Here is a 14,642-nt window from a genome sequence, read left to right as displayed (position 1 = left end):
AGATGAATCGCCCGAAGGCAGCTATGTGCCCGGTTAGCCTTTGCACGGCCTTCACGTTGTCCACTACCGTGATATCCTCGATAGCTTTGATCTTGTTGGGGTTGATCTCGATTCCTCGGTTAGATACCATGAATCCGAGAAATTTACCTAACCCGACTCCGAACGCACATTTTTTCGGATTCAGCTTCATATTGTACTTTTTCAATATACTGAAGGTTTCCTGCAAATGCTTTAAATGGTCCTCTGCTCATAGGGACTTAACTAACATATCGTCAATGTAAACTTCCATAGATTTCCCTATTTGTTCTTCGAACATCCGGTTCACTAGGCGTTGGTAAGTGGCACCGGTATTTTTTTAATCCAAATGGCATTACATTATAGTAGTATGTGCCATATTTAGTGATGAAGGAGGTCTTTTCCTGATTATCCGGGTTCATTCGTATTTGGTTGTACCCATAGTGGGCATCGAGAAAACTGAGGATCTCGTGGACGGTCGTGGCATCGATCATGCGATCGATATTGGGAAAAGGGAAAGAATCCTTTGGGCATTCCTTATTTAAATCCTTGTAATCCACGCACATTCTCAGTTTGTTCCTTTTTTTAGGGACTACTACTATGTTTGCTATCCATTCCGGGTATTTGACTTCCCGGATAGACCCTATGTTAAGGAGTTTAGTTACCTCGTCCTTGATGAAGGTATGCTTGATCTCGGACTGGGTCTCCTTTTCTGCTTCACCGGATGGAATTTCGGGTCTAGGCTCAGTTTATGAGTGGTGATCTCCGGTGGGATCCCTGTCATGTCGAGATGGGACCAAGCAAAACAATCCATGTTAGCTATAAGAAATTGAATGAGTTTTTTCCTGAGCTCGAGAGTTAAACCCGTGCTCAGGTATACCTTTCGATCGGGCTGACGTTCGATCAATATGACTTGCTCCAGCTCTTCAACCATTGATTTGGTAGCGTCGGAATCATCGGGGACTATGAAGGATCGAGGAACCCCGTAATCATCGTCTTCGTCAGTCCCCTGCTTGTCTAGTTGGGTCGAGGTTGTTATCGATGATTGCTATTTAGCTTCTTGTTTTTCTTTTGAATCTGGCTCCTTTGTCGATGAGAGTGTTGATATTGGAATTACTTCATCGACGGCAAACATTTCCTTCGCGGCGGGTTGCTCCCCGTAGATCGTTTTAATCTCCTCCGATGTTGGGAATTTTAACACTTGGTGAAGGGTCGAGGGCACATCCCTCATGTTGTGGATCCACGATCTCCCGAACAGGGCGTTATATCTCATGTCCCTTTCGATCACATAAAATTTGGTCTCCTGGATGGTCCTGGCTGCGTTTATCGGTAACATTATTTCTTCCTTAGTAGTTTCACAAGCCATGTTGAATCCGTTTAGCACTCGGGCCGCAGACACGATTTGGTTCTGTAGGCCGAGTTGTTCTACGACTCTCGATCGAATGATGTTGGCCGAACTACCTGGATCAATTAACACATGTTTAACTCGAGTTTTTTTCATGAGTACGGATATTACCAGTGCATCATTATGGGGCTGCATGATTCCTTTTGCATCTTCGTCGTTGAAAGATAAAGTTCCTTCTGCTATGTAATCTCGAGTCCGTTTCTCCCTCGTGATTGATACTTTGGTGCGCTTTAACATCGGACCTTGGGGAACATCGACCCCTTCTATGATCATATGAATGACGTGTTAAGGTTCTTCTTGCTCGTTTTGTTTATTGGGATCCCTATTTCTGAAATGATTCTTGGCTCGGTCGCTCAGAAACTCCTGAAGGTGCCCGTTGTTGAATAACCGGGCTACTTCTTCTCTCAATTGTCGACAATCTTCTGTTCTGTGGCCATGGGTGCCATGATATTTGCACATTTTGTTGGGATCTCTTTGGGCTGGATCGGTTTGTAAAGGTCGAGGCCATTTGGTATCTTTGATGCATCTGATAGCCGATACGATGGCAGCTGCATCAACATTAAAATTGTACTCTAATAACCGTAGTGCTTCTTAAGGTCCGACAGGCCTGTCGAAGCCGTTCTTACTCATGATCCCTCGAAAGCTCTAGCCTCGATCACTTCTCCTTTTATTTCGTATAGGATTTCGCCCAGATCCGCTACTTCTTCGATCTCCATTATATGGCTGGCATCGATCCCTGTTCAACCTCGGTTCTCGGTCAATGTCCCTCTTGATTCTATTGACGGGTCTGATAGATAAACGGACTAGGAAGGAGACCCAAGTTGATCATCTTCGACCCTGATCTTCGATTGATACCGATTATGCATATCGGCCCAAGTAACAGCCGGGTATTCTATCAAATTCTACTTCAACTGTTGCGAAGCCACCGAGCTTCGAACATTGAGTCCTTGGGTGAAAGCTTGAACAACCCAATCATCGGCAACCGGTGGCAAGTCCATCCGTTCCATTTGCAATCGAGACACGAATTCTCTGAGCATTTCGTTGTCCTTCTGCCTTACCTTAAAAAGGTCTGACTTCCTGGTTTCGACCTTGATGGCCCCGACGTGTGCCTTTACAAAAGAATCTGCAAGCATAGCAAATGAGTCTATAGAATTAGGTGGTAAATTGTGGTACTATATCATAGCTCCCTTTGATAGGGTCTCTCCAAATTTCTTTAGCAAGACAGATTTGATCTCGTCATCCTCTAGATCATTCCCTTTGATAGCACATGTGTAAGAGGTGACATGCTCGTTCGGGTCGGTCGTTCCATTATACTTAGGAATCTCGGGCATGCGGAACTTCTTGGGAATCGGCTTGGGAGCCACGGTCGGGGGGAAAGGTTTTTGTACGAACGTTTTGGAATCCAGACCCTTCAATATTGGCAGTGCTACCGGGATTTGATCAACCCTGGAGTTGTAAGTTTCCACATTCTTGTCATTTGCCTCGATCTTCTTTTCCTGCGACTCAATTCGTTTTGTAAGTTCTTTGAGCATCTTCATGATTGTAGGATCTGTCCCCGATTCTTTCCCGTTTGATTTCCTTGAAGCCGATTCGACCCTGTGGACAACTTCCTGGGATGGCTCGGGCTCGATCCTACTCGGTGGGTGATTCTGGTTTTGGAGCTGGGCTATCGCTGCCTGTTGAGCATGCAACATTTCGAAGATCACCCATAGGATGATCCCGTCCTCTTTGCCGCCATGTGTGCTTCGAGCGGTTGATCGAACATCTCCATGGACGTTGCCCTCAGGATCGATGGCCAAATTTGCGTTGATGGCTACATGAGAGCTGACGTCTATTGGATCTACAGCCGGAACTCCATCGAGGCCAACCAGAGGTGCGTCGTTCCCTGGCGCTATATTATCATTTTCGTCGTGGTGACCGAAATCATTGTCAACGTGCAGGGTGCTAACTAAGAGTTCAACATTTTGGTCCTGGAATCAAAGATACTTTAAAGAACAAGTGTAAATTAGTGTGTGTTATGAAAGTTTGTACCAGATAATCACTATTATCCTTAGCCCCACGGTGGGCACCAAACTGTTTACCCTAAAAAATCGGATACCAATTAAATTTATACGCGGTTTTAAGGATACGTGATATAGCTTGATACAAATTAAGAAAACAGATTAATATCGAAATTGACGATAAAAAAATAAATGCAAACCACATAAATTGAACAACCTAATCTTTCGAGTTCGATCACCCTCGAACCAAGAAATGCTTCAACTGATGTAAGAACATAATAACAAGATGATAAAGGCTAGAAATAACAATATATTGCTTTGTGCTTTGTATTGCAATGTCGCTTACAAATGATCAGACCCCCCTTTTATAGTAAGGGAGTCCTACTCTTGATACAATTCCATATAAGGTAAAAAATCTCATAATTTGCTAACTAATAGGCCTCTCCTTGATACGTGCCGGGATTTTCGCCGTGATCCCCAACCGATCGTGGATACTTCGGCCTTCTGTTATTCGGCTCGACAAATTTCCCTCGATCTTGTTTGGTCTTGATTTTATTTGGTCCTAGGGTCACGAGCTCAACAATTTGACTTTGCACCCTTGGTTCGATATAGCACGAGATCGAGTTTTAACCTGTCACGCTTCAGTCTTGATTGGTCTCATAATAGACGAACCCGGTTTCGACCGTATACAAAAGCATTTCGGGTTTTCAATCATATGCAAGTTCTTTAAAATGCAAATTGTACATGTAACTTATTGATCATAATTCTTGCCCCTTCAAACTCCATGCCAAAAATAAATAAGGGGATAAGAATAAGCTCAAAAACAGATGACTGTGCGTGAGCTCTTTGCTAGAACTTGAAATTTCTCATACTAAAAAAAAAATTAAACTTTAAAGCAACGAAATCAGGAAAAAAAAGAAGTCATTTCCTACAATCACTTATTAACGAAGGTATTAAACGTTCGTGTAGCATACAACTGGAGATACAATATTTAATTTGTAGGCAAGTAAAATGGAGAGACAATCAGGTGTAGGATGGACAGACAGTCAGTTTAAGAACCAAAGGAATGATATTACTACATCACAGAGAAAGGAAGTTCGGATCTGCATATAATAGTAAATTAAAATTAGAGACACTAAAAACTTGAGTCAAACAAAATATGTGCCATAAACAGATGGGGGTGGTGATGAAGTGTGCCATAAGCAGATGGGGTGGTGCTTTGGGGTTGGGGTGGGTTGTTTGAGGTGGGTGGGTTTGAATGGTGGGGGTATTTAGTGATGTGGCAGAAATTAATTGGTTGATTTGGAGAGCGAATCTCACTTGCTTGAAGTTTTTGTACGACTGTCAAAATTGTGTTCAATAGGCACCGTTTGGATCGAGTTTATGTGTTCAATAGGTACATTCCTTAGTTTGAGTGTAAATGAAAAATGTTGGCAAGTTTGAGGGGCCGGTTCTGTATTTGGCCTTTAAAAAATATATTTAATTAGTGAATCTGTACTATATTAAAAATATAAAGGTATGTTGTTGTCTTTTCTACCCTTTAAAAATTACTTTAATACTAGACAAAATAGTCATTTAATTATTTAGCTAATATTTAGAAATAATATTTAATTATTTTCCTATTATTTAGGACTTCAAAATGAACTAAATTTTGTGTTTTAAAATCCTTCCTTATTTGGATTACATAATGTAACGTATTTGTATTTCTTATAGAAGGCTTTATTAAACACGAAATGTAGTGAGAAATAATGCTTCTTCACAAGTTTTCATATATTTCCTTTTTATTTTGTTTCTTAGTATTGTATACGGGTAAAATCAAGCCCACTGAATGACTCAATTTTTCAGTGAGCCAAATGGAGCAGGAACATGACCGTAATGAATCGGAGTCAAAGCAAGGAGCCTCTCGTATCGGGGTTCGGGCAAAACACCTGCCCTCGGGGATATCGGGGCCATATCCTCCGAGTTCGGTCCGAGGATTGAGACTTCGGAGAGCATTACCAAACAGTTGCATATGACTAACAAAGGGTCGCGATGTTCGTGTACGACCGGATATCACGGCGTGAATCTCGGCTCGTATCGGCAGAAAATTAGTGATTAGTGAAACAAAAGATTTTTACCTTTCTTAGAACTGTACTTAGGGTAAAACTCTCCTACTATATAAAGGGGAAAGATTATTATTCAGGGGACACATTGTAATACGCATATCAAGGCAATTTATTTTAATTCTCTTTGTTGTTCAAAGTTCTTATTCTTGTTCTTAAGTTCTTCATAAGTATAAGCTTGGAATCGAGGCCATGTTCTTCATCGAGCCATCAACCGAGCTCGGAATCACCCTTATCATTGGTTTGGTCATCTATTACATTTTCCATTTGCTTAATTTAACGTCATTAATCACTCGTATTGAATTAATTCACGTATCCTTAAAACCACATATAAATTCAATTGTTATCCGTTTTTTAGGGTAAACAGTTTGGCGTCCACCGTGGGGCTAGAGATAATAGTGGTAATTTGATACAAATTCCCATAACTCACTCTATTTTACACTTGTTCTTTGAGATTTAATTTCAGGTCAAATTGAAAATGTCGGACTCTCAATCTGCTCATTTGAGCGCTGATGCTGAGTCTGGACATCATGGCGAGAATAACAATGTAGTGTCCAACAACGAGGTGCCCCCTATTGACCCTAGTAGAGTTCCAGTCGGGGACCCGATCGATGCTAACTTGCATGTAGCTATCGATGCAAACTTGCCTACCGACCCCGAAAACAGCGTTCGTGGGGGAGCCCGCTCGATGGTCCAGAGTACACACGACGGCGAAGGTGATGGGATCAATTTGCGGGTGATCTTCGAAATATTATAGGCTCAACAGGCAGCGATATCCCAGTTGCAGAACCAAAGTCGCGCCCCCAACAGAGTTGATCCCGAATCATCACGGGAAAATACTCGCAAAAATGAACCGGCCACAAAAAGGCTGGGTGAAGTTGAACCCGGGACCAACCCCGAGATAATAAAGATGCTTGAGGAACTGACAAAACGGGTGGAATTGGTAGAAAAGCAAATCGAAGCCAACGACAAAAAAATGGAGACTTATAACTCCAGGGTTGATCAAGTCCCAGGAGCACCCCCGATATTGAAAGGCTTGGATTCCAAGAAGTTTATCCAAAAATCTTTCCCTCCGAGTGCAGCTCCGAAATCGATCCCTAAGAAGTTCCGTATGGCCAAAATTCCAAAGTATAACGGGACCACGGATCCGAATGAACACGTGAGCTCCTACATGTGTGCCATCATGGGAAATGACTTGGAAGATGATGAAATCGAGTCGGTTCTACTGAAAATGTTCGGGGAAACCTTGTCTAAAGGAGCAATGATATGATATCACAACCTGCCCCCTAATTCCATTGATTCGTTTGCTATGCTTGCGGATGCCTTCATAAAAGCTCAGGTCGGGGCCATCAAAGTCGAGAACAGAAAATCAGACCTCTTTAAAGTCAAGCAAAGAGATAACGAAATGCTCAGGGAGTTCGTGCCAAGGTTCCAAATGGAAAGGATGGATCTGCCCCCTGTTGCGGATGATTGGGTTGTTCAAGCATTCACTCAAGGACTCAACCCTCAAAGCTTTTTGGCTTTACAACAACTGAAATAGAATTTAATAGAGTACCCGGCGGTAACTTGGGCTGACGTCCATAATAGGTACCAATCAAAAATAAGAGTGGAAGATGATCAGCTCGGGGTCCCCTCTGGGTTCGTGTATCCCATCAGAACTAATGATAGGTCTAAAAGAGCCATCAATCATGAACTAAGACCGAGCAGAGATCGGTACCAACCGTATAGCAGAGATCGAAGAGGCAGTGGATCCAGACGTAACCCAGTGAGGAATGAAAAAAGAAGCGATCGAGGTCATAATAACCGGGGACTCATGAGCAAAAACGGTTTCGACAGGCCAATCGGGGCCAGGGAGGCACCGAGGTTATTGGAGTACAATTTCAGCGTCGATGCTGCCGGCATCGTATCAGCCATCGGACGCATCAAAGATACCAAGTGGCCTCGGCCATTACAGTCTGATCCTGCCCAAAGAGATCCCAACCTGATGTGTAAGTATCATGGCACCCACGGCCACAGGACTGAAGAATACCGACAGCTAAGGGAAGAAGTGACCCAGTTATTCAATAACGGACACCTCCGAGAGTTTCTGAGTGATCGAGCCGAAAATCACTTCAGGAATAGGGACTCCAACAAGTAGACCGAGCAAGAGGAACCTCAGCACATCATAAATATGATCATCGGTGGAGTCGACATCCTCAGGAGCCAATGCTGAAGCACACTAAGGTGTCCATTACAAAGGAAAAGTGAACTCGAGTTTACATGCCGGAGGGGGCCATCTCTTTCAACAATGAAGACGCTGAAGGCATCGTGCAACCGCATAACGATGCCTTGGTAATTTTTGTACTCATAAATAAATCTCGAGTTAAGCACGTATTGATTGGTCCATGTAGCTCGGCCAATATCATTAGATCGAGGGTCATAGAGCAGCTGGGTCTATAAGACCAAATAGTGCCCGCGATCCGAGTCTTAAACGGATTCAACATGGCATGTGAAACTACTAAAGGGGAGATAACCCTGCCGGTGAACATCGTCGGAACCATTCAGGAAATGAAGTTCTACGTCATCGAGGGGGATATGAGGTATAATGCTCTATTCGGAAGGCCATGGATTCACAACATGAGGGCAATACCCTCGACACTGCACCAGGCATTGAAGTTTCCCACACCGGGAGGGATTAAAATAGTTTACGGAGAACAGTTGGCCGCAAAAGTAATGTTTGTAGTCGATAAGGTGATCCCGATGTCCGCCCTCTCGACATCAAAGAACCCAGAGTTGGTTAGGAAGGAAGAAACTAAATAGCAATCACCGACACCGGCCCCGATCAAACCGGAGAAGCAAAAAGCAGGCGAGGATGATGATTACGGAGTTCTCAGGTCGTTCATCGCCCCTGATGATTCCGATGCCACCAAGTCAACGGTCGAGGAGCTGGAGCAAGTCATATTGATCGAACACTTTCCCGATGGGAAGGTATACCTGGGCGCGGGGTTAACTCCTGAGCTTAGGAAAAAACTCATTAAATTCCTTATAGCTAACATAGATTGTTTCGCTTGGTCCCATGTTGATATAACATGGATCCCGCAAGAAATAACTACTCATAAGCTGAGCTTGGATCTCAAGTTTCCCCCGGTTAAACAGAAGAGGAGGCCCCAGTCCAAAGTCAAGCATGCATTCATAAAAAATGAGGTATCCAAACTCCTTAAAATATGTTTCATTCGGGAAGTTAAGTACTCGGATTGGTTAGCTAATGTATTGGTAGTGCCTAAAAATCAAGTGGCTAATAGGCACGAGGTACCTCCAGAGATGTTCTTAGTGCACCCGGTGTTTCATGTGTCTATGTTGAAGAAGGTGGTTGGATACGTGTCGCTTATTTTCCCGCTTAAGACTATTGAAGTGACTGAACAATTGACTTATGAGGAGATTCTGGTTTTCATTCATGATAGACAAGTCCGAAAGTTAAGGAATAAAGAGATTTCTTGCGTGAAACTGCTATGGCGAAACCAACAAGTTGAAGAGGGCACTTGGTAGGCCCAGGAAGAGATGAAGAAGAAATACCCATATTTGTTTGAATGACTAAGTAGTTGTGTTTTAAGAAAATATTTAGATCTCACTTTATATAATTATGTTCCACTTGTACAGTTTATGTTAAAGATGCTCCTTTTTGGTAGTATAATGCTTACGAGGTACCTCCAGAGATGTCCGTAGTGCACCCGGTGTTTCATGTGTCTATAACAACATAATTATATTAAGTGAGATCTAAATATTTTCTTAAAACACAACTACTTAGTGCAATGCGTTTTGGATAGTGCAATGCGTTGGGGAGTTAGTGGAATAATATTTTCAAAACATGGCATTTCTGAATTTGCTTATGACAATAGCTACAATGTCATCATCCAAATGGCGTCGTTCGAAGCTTTATATGGCAGGAGATGTAGATCTCCCATTGGATGGTTGGAAATTGGGGAAGCATAGTTGATAGGGCCAAACCTCGTGCATCAGGCTATGGAGGAGGTTAAGACGATTACGGAATGGTTGAAAACTGATAAGAGTTGCCAGAAGTCCTATTCGGATGTGCGTCGCAGATATTTGGAGTTCAAAGAGGACGATTGGGTATTCTTGATGGTGTCTCCCATAAATGGTATAATACGATTTGGGAAGAAGGGAAAATTGAGTCCGAGATATGTTAGACCGTACAGAATCATTAAGAGGATTAGTCTAGTGGCTTATAGGCATGAGCTACCTCTAGAGATGTCCTTAGTGCACCTGGTATTTCATGTGTCTATGTTGAAGAAGGTGGTTGGAGACCCGTCACTTATTGCCCCGCTTGAGACTATTGAAGTCAATGAAGAATTGACTTATGAGGAGATTCTGGTTTTCATTCATGATAGACAAGTCCGAAAGTTGAGGAATAAAGATATTTCCTCCGTGAAACTGCTATGGCGAAACCAACAAGTTGAAGAGGCCACTTGGTAGGCCCAAGAAGAGATGAAGAAGAAATACCCATATTTGTTTGAATGACTAAGTAACTGTGTTTTAAGAAATTATTTATATCTCAATTAATATAATTATGTTCCACTTGTACAGTTTATGTTAAATATGCTCCGTTTTGGTAGTATAATGCTTATGAGGTTATTGTTGGCATTATTTTAATGTTATGTTAAGTCATTGGATTATGAATATATTGTGAGGATTGGTTTCTGGGTACTTTGACTGGTGGATAGGCCTAAAAACAGGGAAGGCTCTGCCGAAACTTTTGAAAATTTTGGGAGTTAGTAAAAAATTGGAACTGCTTGTGTGTGAATTAAGAGTTAAGTCACATTGGGTGCCGATGGCAGACTTTGACCCTCATTCGAGGATGAATGATCCAAAGCGGGGGAGGATGTAAAGCCCCGTAAAATTCTACCAAGGATTCGAGTATTTGTGGCACCGAGGGAGGCTAACATGCTTGAAGAAAGTGGTACGGACGTATTGGATGGTGCAATGCGTTGGGGAGTTAGTGGAATAATTTTTGCAAAACATGGCATTTCTGAATTTGCTTATAACAATAGCTACAATGCCATCATCCAAATGGCGTTGTTCGAAGCTTTATATGGCAGGAGATGTAGATCTCCCATTGGGTAGTTCGAAATTGGGGAAGCATAGTTGATAGGACCAAACCTTGTGCATCAGGCTACGGATAAGGTTAAGACAATTACGAAACAATTAAAAACTGATAAGAGTTGCCAGAAGTCCTATTCGGATGTGCGTCGCAGATATTTGAAGTTCAAAGAGGATGATAGGGTATTCTTGATGGTTTCCCCCATGAAGGGTATAATGCGATTTGGGAAGAAGGAAAAATTGAGTCCGAGGTATATTGGACCGTACAGAATCATTAAGAAGATTGTTCAAGTGGCTTACAGGCACGAGCTACCTCCAGAGATGTCCGTAGTGCACCTGGTGTTTCATGTGTCTAGGTTGAGAAACGGTGGTTGGAGACCTATCGCTTATTTTCCCGCTTGAGACTATTGATGTCAATGAAGAATTGACTTATGAGGAGATTCTGGTTTTCAATCATGATAGACAAGTCTGAAAGTTGAGGAATAAAGAGTTTTCCTCCGTGAAACTGCTATTGCGAAACCAACAAGTTGAAGAGGCCACTTGGTAGGCCCAGGAAAAGATGAAGAAGAAATACCCATATTTGTTTGAATGACTAAGTAGTTGTGTTTTAAGAAATTATTTATATCTCAATTAATGAAATTATGTTCCACTTGTACAGTTTATGTTAAATATGCTCTGTTTTGGTTGTATAATGCTTACGAGGTTATGGTTGGTATTATTTTAATGTTATGTTAAGTCATTGGATTATGAATATGTTGTTAGGATTGGTTTCTGAGTACTCTGACATGTGGAAAGCCTAAATACAGGGAAGACTCTACTGAAGTTTTTGAAAATTTAGAGAGTTAGTCAAAAATTGGAACTGCTTATGTGTGAATTAAGAGTTAAGTTACATTAGGTGCTGATGGCGGACTTTGACCCTCATTAGAGGACGAATGATCCAAAACGGGGAAGATGTAAGATCCCGTAAAATTCTACCAAGGATTCGAGGATTTGTGGTACCGAGGTAGGCTAACATGCTTGAAGCAAGTGGTACGGACATTTTGGATAGTGAAATACGTTGGGGAGTTAGTGGAATAATATTTTCAAAACATGGCATTTCTGAATTTTCTTATAACAATAGCTACAATGCCATCATCCAAATGGTGCCGTTCGAAGCTTTATATGGCAGGAGATGTAGATCTCCCATTGGTAGTTTGAAATTGGGGAAGCGTAGTTGATAGGACCAAACCTCGTGCATCAGGCTATGGATAAGGTTAAGATAATTACGGAACGGTTTAAAACTGATAAGAGTTGCCAGAAATCCTATTCGGACGTGCGTCGCAGATATTTGAAGTTCAAAGAGGATGATAGGGGTATTCATGATGGTTTCTCCCATGATAGGTATAATGCGATTTGGGAAGAAGGGGAAATTGAGTACGAGGTATGTTGGACCGTACAGAATCATTAAGAGGAATGATCAAGTGGCTTACAGGAACGAGCTACCTCCAGAGATGTCTGTAGTGCACCCGGTGTTTCATATGTCTATGTTGAGAAACGGTGGTTGGAGACCTGTCGCTCATTTTCCCGCTTGAGACTATTGAAGTCAATGAAGAATTGAATTATGAGGAGATTCTGGATTTCAATCATGATAGACAAGTCCGAAAGTTGAGGAATAAAGAGATTTCCTCCGTGAAATTGCTATGGTGAAACCAACAAGTTGAAGAGGCCACTTGGTAGGCAGAGAAAGAGATGAAAAAAGAAATACCCAGATTTGTTTGAATGACTAAGTAGTTGTGTTTTAAGAAAATATTAAGATCTCACTTTATATAATTTATGTTCCACTTGTACAGTTTATGTTAAAGATGCTCCTTTTTGGTTGTATAATGCTTACGAGGTTATGGTTGGTATTATTTTAATGTTATGTTAAGTCATTGGATTATGAATATGTTGTTAGGATTGGTTTCTAGGTACTCTAACATGTGGAGAGTCCTAAATACAGGGAAGATTCTGCCGAAATTTTTGAAATTTGGAGAGTTAGTCGAAAATTGGAACTGCTTGTGCGTGAATTAAGAGTTAAGTTACATTGGGTGCCGATGGCGGACTTTGACCCTCATTAGAGGATGAATGATCCAAAGCGGGAAAGATGTAAGGCCCCGTAAAATTCTACCAAGGATTCGAGTATTTGTGGCACCGAGGGAGGCTAACATGCTTGAAGAAAGTGGTACGGACGTTTTGGATGGTGCAATGCGTTGGGGAGTTAGTGGAATAATTTTTGCAAAACATGGTATTTCTGAATTTGCTTATAACAACAGCTACAATGCCATCATCCAAATGGCGCCGTTCGAAGCTTTATATGGCAGGAGATGTAGATCTCCCATTGGGTGGTTTGAAATTAGGAAAGCATAGTTGATAGGACCAAACCTCGTGCATCAAGCTACAGATAAGGTTAAGGGAATTACGGAATAGTTGAAAACTGATAAGAGTTGCCAGAAGTCCTATTCGGATGTGCGTCGCAGATATTTGGAGTTCAAAGAGGATGATAGGGTAGTCTTGATGGTTTCCCCCATGAAGGGTATAATGCTATTTGGGAAGAAGGGAAAATTGAGTCCGGGGTATGTTGGACCGTACAGAATCATTAAGAGGAAGTGGCTTACAGGAACGTGCTACCTCTAGAGATGTCCGTAGTGCACCCGGTGTTTCATATGTCTATGTTGAGAAACGGTGGTTGGAGACCTGTCGCTCATTTTCCCGCTTGAGACTATTGAAGTTAATGAAGAATTGACTTATGAGGAGATTCTGGATTTCAATCATGATCGACAAGTCCGAAAGTTGAGGAATAAAGAGATTTCCTCCGTGAAACTGCTATGGCGAAACCAACAAGTTGAAGAGGCCACTTGGTAGGCCGAGGAAGAGATGAAAAGAAATACCTAGATTTGTTTGAATGACTAAGTAGTTGTGTTTTAAGAAAATATTAAGATCTCACTTTATATCAATTATGTTTCACTTGTACAGTTTATGTTAATGATTCTCCTTTTTGGTAGTATAATTCTTACGAGGTTATGGTTGATATTATTTTAATGTTATGTTAAGTCATTGGATTATGAATGTGTTGTTAGGATTGGTTTCTGGGTACTCTGACATGTGGATAAGCCTAAATATAGGGAAGATTCTGCCGAAATATTTGAAAATTTAGGGAGTTAGTCAAAAATTGGAACTGCTTGTGTGTGAATTAAGAGTTAAGTCACATTGGGTGACGATGGCGGACTTTGACCCTCATTCGAGGATGAATAATCCAAAGTGGGGAAGTTGTATGGCCCCGTAAAATTCTACCAAGGATTCGAGGATTTGTGGTACCCAAGTAGGCTAACATGCTTGAAGAAAATGGTACAAACGTTTTGGATTGTGCAATGCGTTGGGGAGTTAGTGGAATAATTTTTGCAAAACATGGCATTTCTGAATTTGCTTATAACAACAGCTATAATGCCATCATCCAAATGGCGCCGTTTGAAACTTTATATGGAAGGAGATGTAGATCTCCCATTGGGTGGTTGGAAACTGGGGAAGCATAGTTGATAGGGCCAAACATCATGCATCAGGCTACGGAGAAGGTTAAGACGATTACGGAATGGTTGAAAAATGCTCAGAGTCACCAGAAGTCGTATTTGGATGTGCGTCGCAGATATTTGGAGTTCAAAGAGAATGATTGGGTATTCTTGATGGTTTTCCTCATGAAGGGTATAATGCGATTTGGGAAGAAGGGAAATTTGAGTCCGAGGTATGTTGGACCATACAGAATCATTAAGAGGATTGGTCAAGTGGCTTACAGGCACGAGCTACCTCCAGAGATGTCCTTAGTGCACCTGGTGTTTCATGTGTCTATGTTGAGAAAAGGTGGTTGGAGAATTGTCGCTTATTTTCCCGCTTGAGACTATTGAAGTCAATGAAGAATTGACTTATGCGGAGATTCTGGTTTTCATTCATGATAAACAAGTCCAAAAGTTGAGGAATAAAGATATTTCCTCCGTGAAACTGCTATGGCAAAACAAC

The sequence above is a fragment of the Nicotiana tabacum genome, chromosome 15 (genome assembly GCF_000715075.1).
Source record: "Nicotiana tabacum cultivar K326 chromosome 15, ASM71507v2, whole genome shotgun sequence".
Taxonomy (NCBI): Eukaryota; Viridiplantae; Streptophyta; class Magnoliopsida; order Solanales; family Solanaceae; genus Nicotiana; species Nicotiana tabacum.
This window is presented reverse-complemented; position numbering follows the sequence as displayed.